Here is a 7,890-nt window from a genome sequence, read left to right as displayed (position 1 = left end):
ATTAAGTTTTTTTTTTCTTCTTCTCTTTTCTTTTTCATTTGTACTTGATCCTCTATCACTTGTGAAGGAGACAAATGATGAAGTACAAATTTCTTCTTTATGGGTGAAAGTGATTTCATTGGTAAGGCCATTATGCATGGTTTTCTTGTCAAATTGCCATGGCCTTCCCAACAAAATATGGCAAGCCTCCATTGGAACTATGTCACAAACCACTTGATCTTCATAGTTACCAATAGAGAACTTGACTTTCACTTGTTTATCAACATTGATATCCCCATCTTCATTAATCCAATGAAGTTGATACGGTTTCGGATGGGGAATAATAGTAAGACCAAGCTTCTCCACCAACCTTGTACTACAACAATTACAACAAGACCCACTATCCACAATGAGAGAACAAGCATTATCAAGAATTTTACACCTTGTGTGAAAAATATTCTCTCTTTGTGAAAGGTGAGACTCATGAGGTTGGCTTCCTAGAAGCCTTCTAATCATAAGAAGTTGACCATCACAAGGATATGCACTTTCAATTGGATGGTCTTCCTCACTTGCTTCACTATCACTTGAAGTAGTGGAACTAGATTCATCAACACTACTATAAACATCTTGCCCTCTCAAAATCATTACCTTTTTAGTTGGGCATTGAGAAGCTATGTGGCCTCTCCCAAGACATTTAAAGCATTTGATGTCACTAGTCTTACTACTAGAAGTGACAACATTTTTATTTTTCTCTTTTTAATTTTCTTTTTCTTTTTCAAGACCTTTGCCAAATTTCTTAGAAGAATCATATTGACCCTCCCTCTTGTAGTCTTTCTTAACATAAGAGCTAGATTGAGTTTTGCCTTTAAAAGAGCTTTTTCTCAAGTTTTGTTGTTCCACCCTTATACAAAGTTGGACCAAATCATCAAGGTCCCTATAAGGGAGTAACTCAACCTTATCTCTTATGTCAAAATTGAGACCACTTAAAAATCTAGCAATGGTCAATCTTTCTTCCTCCCTTATCCCAACCCTCATGAGATACAACTCCATCTTTTGCCTCTACTCCTCAACACTCATATTCTTTTTGTTGGAGTCTTTGGAGCTTATCCATAAGCTCCCTACTATAATAAGAAGGAATGTGTCTTCTTCTCATAGCACTCCTCAATTCATTCCAATAAGTGATGGGAGGATCATTGTGAAGTCTTTTCTCTCTTTCCAAGGATGTCCACCAATACATGGCTTGTCCTTGAAAAGCTAGGGTGGCTAGAGGAACTCTTCTTTCCTCACCTACTTGATGACAAGTGAAGATTTGCTCCACTTTCATCTCCCAATCCAAGTAGGCATCCACATTTTCTTTGCCTTGAAAGTAAGGGAGATCAACCCTTGATTCCCTCACTTTGTGTTCTTTAATGACTCTCCTAGGATGAGGTTGGTAGTATGCATCCATATTCAAACTACCATCATTTTCTTGGCTTTGAGAGTCATTGGAACTCTTAGTGGAAGAACTTTTTTGACTTTTATGTTTATGAATTTTTTTCAAAAGTTTTTCTTCTCTTAGCTTGATCTTGTTTATCTCTTCCTCTAAAGCAACTAGTTGTACTTCTCTTTCAATTTTCTCTTTTTATTTTTGAAGTACCTCTTGTTGCTTCCAAAGTTTTAGTGCCTCAACCTCCTTAACAATTCTTCTAAAACTTTTAGGACATTCAAAGTCACTACTACTTTGAGAAATATGACTCATGATTAAGCAAAGAGAATTTTATATGCTATGCAAAAAGTTATAAAAAAATTTTGGTATTTTCTAGGAATGAAAATAGCACTTGGAAGTCTAAGTGTACAAGTTGCACTATCAAGGGAGGTGAGCTACAAAGAGCCACTTAATAACCAAGCCTTTTCAAGTGGAAATCACTAAACTCCTTTGTGGTATTTCCAATCACTAGTGCAAAAATTGGATTTAAAATCGGAGTTTTAAGATCGGTTACAAGGTAACCGATCTTAAAAGTGACGCGGTGGCAATTTTGTAAATAATATGAACACTTTTAAGATCGGTTCAAATTTAACCGATCTTAAAAGTACTTTTAAGATCGGTTATTTTATGACCGATCTTAAAAGATATACATTTAAAATCGGTTCAAATATAACCGATTTTAAAAAATATTTTTAAAATCAGTTACATTTTAACTGATTTTAAATCATGTCTTTTTTACTACTTTTAAGATCGGTTATAAAGGAACTGATTTTGTATCCAACATACAAAATCGGTTCCAGATAACCGATCTTAAATATCCTATGTTCCCTTTCCTTCATTCATGCTTAGGGTTTCTACCCATTCACGATGGCTTTCACTAAAACCTTGCAAATTGTGAAACCCTAAAGCAATCAATCTCAACAATGGTAGTCTCTCCAATGGCGCAAGATCTCCTCAACTCCTTCTCCCTCCCCAAAACCCTGAAGCTCAAAACCAAGCAGCAAGAGCTCCTAATCCGCGTCGCCACGCTCTCCCTCATCTACCTCCTTGCCTTCGTCACGCGCCTCTTCAGCGTCCTCCGCTACGAGTTCATGATCCACGAGTTCGACCCCTACTTCAACTACTGCACCACGCTTCTTTTTTCACGCGCCATGGCTTCTCCGAGTTCTGGAACTGGTTCGACTCCGAGTCCTGGAACCCCTCGGCCGCATCGTCGACGGCACCCTCTACCCCGGCCTCATGCTCACTGCCGTCGCCATTCACTCCCTCCTCCGCCTCCTCCGTCTCGCCGTCCACATCCGCAAGGTCTGCGTCCTCACCGCCCCCTTCTTCGCCTCCAACACCACCCTCGTCGCTTACTTCTTCGCCAAGGAGGTTTGGGACTCCTGCGCCAGCCTCGTCGCCGCCGCGCTCATCGCTTATTTCTACATGGTGCCGCTTTATGTGTTGGAGCTGCTGGTCACGGGGAGGTACTCGTTGAGGCTCTATGTGGCGTATAACTGCATGTATGTGTTGGGGATGTTGTTGGCTATGCAGATTAGGTTTGTGGGGTTCCAGCATGTGCAGTCCTAAACAAGGATTATGGGGTTCCGCTTATTTCTTCAGTCGTTTTCTGTTTATTTTGCTAACTGCCCACGAGATACTGGTGTTTATCATGACATTTTATTTTTTCAGTATGATTGGTTTTGCCCACTAACTGTTTGATGCAGGTTCTAAACAAGGAGGGCGACAAATTGTGATTCATGGGGCCCATTCATTTTTATTATTGAAATGTTCACAACAAATTCTTTTGACATACCCACTTGCGTTCGTTCTCAGTAGTTTGTTAGACCACATACATGACACAAATTGATAGGTAAGCTCTTGGTTAGAATTGTTAGTGTTTTACTGTTTGGTTCTTGTGTGGTTTTAGGAAGCTGGATGCCTTTGATTTTCTGGCTGAATTCGGGGGTTAAGAGTGTTTTACTATTTTCTCTTTAAAAATATATGTAGTGGACAATGACAATTCTTTGTCCTATTCGTTGGCTTCTGACTTGCAACAATTGAAAACATGCATCTATGATGTATCTTCATTAGTAAGGATTAAGGTAATAATTAATAAGGGTTAACTTTGTTAGGATTGCGCATGACTTCATTGCAGGATAAGATATAAAAAAATATGTGAGTTTCTATCCAAAATGAGTTGTACTGTTTTAGGGTGTATTATTAAGATTTTAAAAGATAACTATATTCATAATAAAGTCAAGTAGTATTTAAGAAAAACCTTTAAATAATATAAATAAGTTTTATTTTGTGGTATTTCATCAGCACGGTCAAGGTTTTTTTTATAAAGGATGTTAAAATTTGATAGGATTCAATTGTGATTTAATACTACTTATATTATAAAATTATATTAAATTATGCTTTAGTTTCGCATGATATTCAATTTGCAATTTTGGTTTGCCAAATTTTAATTCTGCAATTTTAATTTCTTAATTTTATAAGATTCATAATTTTGATCTTTTTGTTAAATATTCATTCATTAATTGTTAAAATTTTTAAGTTGATCATGCATCGTTAAATTTCTGGTTTTCATTTTTGTTTCATTTTACTACTACTGGGCTAAATATTCATTCACAGGTAATTTTATTATTTTTAAGTTAAATATTAAAATATTATTTATAATGTACTCTAGTCCAGACATTTATGCTTTCTCATTTCTAAAATACTATTTGCAGGCAGATTCAGGGACATGTTCAACAAATGGATCTGAATCTTTCATCTTGTGGAGATGATATGCTTCAATTTCGCAGATGCCTTGTTGCTTCCTTTTTCCTTAATGCAGTTGTAAAGCAACCAGAGGGGACATACAAGTATCTAATTCAACCTAGAAATTCTTGTGTTGATCCGTCTCTATAGCTTGCTTTCTTTTCCCTCTGTTATAAGCTCAAATTCCACTATTAGTTTTGAATTTCTTTATTGGTATTTTGACTCACTAATTGGAATCCTTACCTGCATATATAATTTTATCATATAATGCTTTGCTATAAAAAGAGACTCTTATTTCTTAGTTACATGACAGGGCTTTGGCAAGTGGTCAGGTGGTGCAGATCCACCCTTCTTCTGTATTATTCCGGCAAAAACCAGAGTGCGTGATATATAATGAATTGGTCCAAACTAATAACAAGTATGTCCGAAATTTAACCAGAGTTGATTGCCTATGGTTAACCGAGCTGGCTCCTCAATATTATGCCATGCAGAATTAAATTCGTGACGGTGCCACTAAACAGGTGATTAACATTACCATTATTTTAATATCTTATTTTGTTTATACATGATCTTGTTCGGCTGGTTTAAATACTTCTATTATGTGCAAAATTGATGGTTTACATCCCCCATTCACGTAATCCCCTATTACTGACTTCATAATTGTTCTTAATGCAAATGAAAATTGTATCTTACCTATTTGTGGGTAAGGGTCTAAGGGATGGGAAAAATTGTGTTTTTCTTTTATTAATTGAAAGACAGTGTATATGTTGGGATCAAGAAATAAACACCAAATTTTGAATAAAAGTATTGAGCTGTATCTGGTGAAACTTCCCTTTTCTATATAAAAAATTTCCAATTAGTGTTATTTTAATTTTATTTTTTATTTTTTGAAGGGAGTAAGAGGTATAATAAGGTACTTGGGTAGGTTGTGTTATTATTTTTGTTGAATAGAAAACTGGTAAGGTTTTGTTCTATGGCTAAATACATTCTGAAGAATTTTAATATATTCAGTTATTCTCTTTCATCTTATAACATACTTCTAATTGGGTTTTCTCTCGCAATCTGCAGGACATTCAAGAGACTCACACAGGGAAAATAGTTGTTGTATTTGGCGTTGATTGTGCATCAGGTTATACTTGTGTTTGCTTGAACCTATGCATTTCTTGAATTTTATATTGTGCAAAAGGGTCCTGGGAATTGGCAGAAAAGGCTTACACAAGTTTAGGCTGGGAGTTGCGTTGATTGATGTAATCTTGGTTTTTTTTATTATGATTGTTATATATTACATATCCTGTATTTTGCCAACACTTATAATTCTATTGCAAGTGATTAATGCAAGATGAATTTCATTTTACCTAACTGTCAGCTCTGATTATGTATTTTAGAATTCTAATTTATGCCATTGAATTTCCGATAGTATTGCTGTCACATTGATTGTTTCTTCTATGATTTGTGAAACTTTTGGTTTTTATTGTGCTTGCTTTGAGTATTTTGAGATTTGACTTAAGGTTTCTTAATTTCACTCTTTTTTGGGTTTAAAATCTAGAAGGATTTCAGATAAGATATTCATGTTAATGATGAACTATTGATTTAGAGTGTATATGATAATAATATATCAGTGTTTAAACTCAGTTGCTTGCATACAAATTTAATTTGTGATAGATTTATGAACTCAGTTGCTTGCATACAAATTTAATTTGTGATAGATAATATTAAATTTTTTTTTTATTTCAATTGACTTTTAAAATCGGTTGTTACATAACCGATTTTAAAAGTCTTGACTTTTAAGATCGGTTAAAATCATAACCGATCTTAAAAGTCAAGACTTTTAAAATCGGTTATATAACAACCGATTTTAAAAGTCAAGACTTTTAAGATCGGTTATAAATCAACCGATCTTAAAAGTCTACTTTTAAAATCGGTTGATAACCGATCTTAAAAGTCTACCTTTTCAAAATCGGCTCTTTTAAGATCGGTTCCATAACCGATTTTAAAAGTCCAAAATAACCGATTTTAAAAGCCTTTTTTCCACTAGTGAATTCCCCAAAGCTTTTCACAAAAATTTTTGTATGCTTTTCTCAATTAGTTTGTTATGCAATCTAAGCTCAACGTGAACAATTAAAAGCTACACAATTCTAGTCGAAATAAGGCAGCAAAATAAAACAATTAAAGACAAAGAACTTAAAGAAAGCAAGATAAGTAACTAGTCGGTTTCCCTAAGTGGAAGCTTGAAACATATGAAATTTCCAAGCCACTTCCACTAGTACTACACGTGAGTAGACTACCAAGGAGTTAGATATACCTGACCAGATTCTTAATACTCCCTCCAAGCTTTACAAATTGGTTTAAAAATACAAAAGAGATTGCAAAATTTAAACTAGCCTAGAAAACAATTAATGACGGCTTTTGTGACCCAATTAGTGACGGATTGGTTGATCAACTTTTCTAACACTTGTTCAAGTGTTTTAATCCGCCACTAATCCTTGAATTAAGATGCTCCTGGACCTGCACAATGAACACAACAAAAATGGTTAATGGAGGCTCCTCACAAGGTGAAAGGAATGGTCACTCAAGTGAAGGAAGTTTAGGAAAAGCTAGGTCACTAAATTAGGTCAAAAATTTGTAGCCTTAGTGTCCAAACTTTTCCTACTCTTTGTTGAGCAATGCTTGATCCTTGAGCAAGGATTTAAGGCCACTTCCAGCACAGGAAAATTATTGAAAGAAAACTAGACAAGCAATAAAGCACAATTTGGAAAGCTTATACCAAAATTAAGAGTAATATGTATATATGACAAGACTCAAAGAGGTTCAACAATTAAAACTGAAAATTAAGACTCCAAATAAAGCTAGCACTCAGATAGGAATGTTCCTAGATAGGTACTAGAATGGATGAACAAAACAAAAAAAATTTGAAAGCAATTGGACAAGTATAGAACAAGTTGTAGTAAAAAATATAACAAGGAATCAAGTAGGTTTTTCAGCTTGTACACCTCTCGGCTTTTTCCTTTTAATTTGTTTTCTCTATATTTTTTTTAATTCTTTCTTTTTCCAGTATCAAGTTAAGAGTCCAGAGAGTATATTTTCCTTTTGTTTCAAATTTTTCTATGATTCCAAGCTATAGAAACCGAGACTACAAGTTAGCCAAAAATTAGGTCAAAATTCAAGTAAACTTGAGAAACTAGTGCACTAGTCTTTAGGTTTTGATTTGGATTCCTTATGAACTCTTTTCTTTTGATCTTTTGAACACTTTAGGCTCTGTTTTAACTCTGTTTTTCCAGCCTTAATGTATATATATATATTTTTTTTTAAATTTGAATCCAAAGATAATGCACTAGAAGTACTTGAAATTTTGAATCATAAATGTTTTTATAAGATTTTTCAATGGAAAGTGATTTGAAAACTTTAAGAACACAATGGAAACCTAACTCTAAGGAAACTTGCTATGACTAATAGCAAATTATGAACACAATAAGGTAAAATAAAAAAGCACATATAGGTAGGCACAAATGAAGTATGATCGAATCAACAATGTAGACACAAAATTCAAAATAACACTAGGTTAAACATGTTATTCAAGGAATTTGCAACATATAAGGACTAAACAAAAACTTCTAAGACAAAACAAGGATTCAAAAACAAAATCTAATGCATATGCATGAGGTCCAATCACGGACACATACAAGGAATGGAGAGACTCA

General features: G+C 34.4%; 1 pseudogene across 1 annotated transcript; it reads left to right on the top strand.

The window, feature by feature from the left end:
- Window positions 1–1,484: 1,484 nt before the first annotated feature.
- LOC145952909 (dolichyl-diphosphooligosaccharide--protein glycosyltransferase subunit STT3B pseudogene) lies at window positions 1,485–5,608 on the top strand (annotated as a pseudogene). The gene is made up of 2 exons (XR_014430405.1): window positions 1,485–4,713; window positions 5,261–5,608. The product of XR_014430405.1 is annotated as a dolichyl-diphosphooligosaccharide--protein glycosyltransferase subunit STT3B pseudogene (transcript).
- Window positions 5,609–7,890: the final 2,282 nt, after the last annotated feature.

The sequence above is a fragment of the Cajanus cajan genome, chromosome 10 (assembly GCF_000230855.2).
Source record: "Cajanus cajan strain Asha chromosome 10, NIPB_CcT2T_4, whole genome shotgun sequence".
Taxonomy (NCBI): domain Eukaryota; kingdom Viridiplantae; phylum Streptophyta; class Magnoliopsida; order Fabales; family Fabaceae; genus Cajanus; species Cajanus cajan.
The sequence above is the reverse complement of the archived record's forward strand: the minus strand, read 5'-3'. Positions and strand labels throughout refer to the sequence as shown.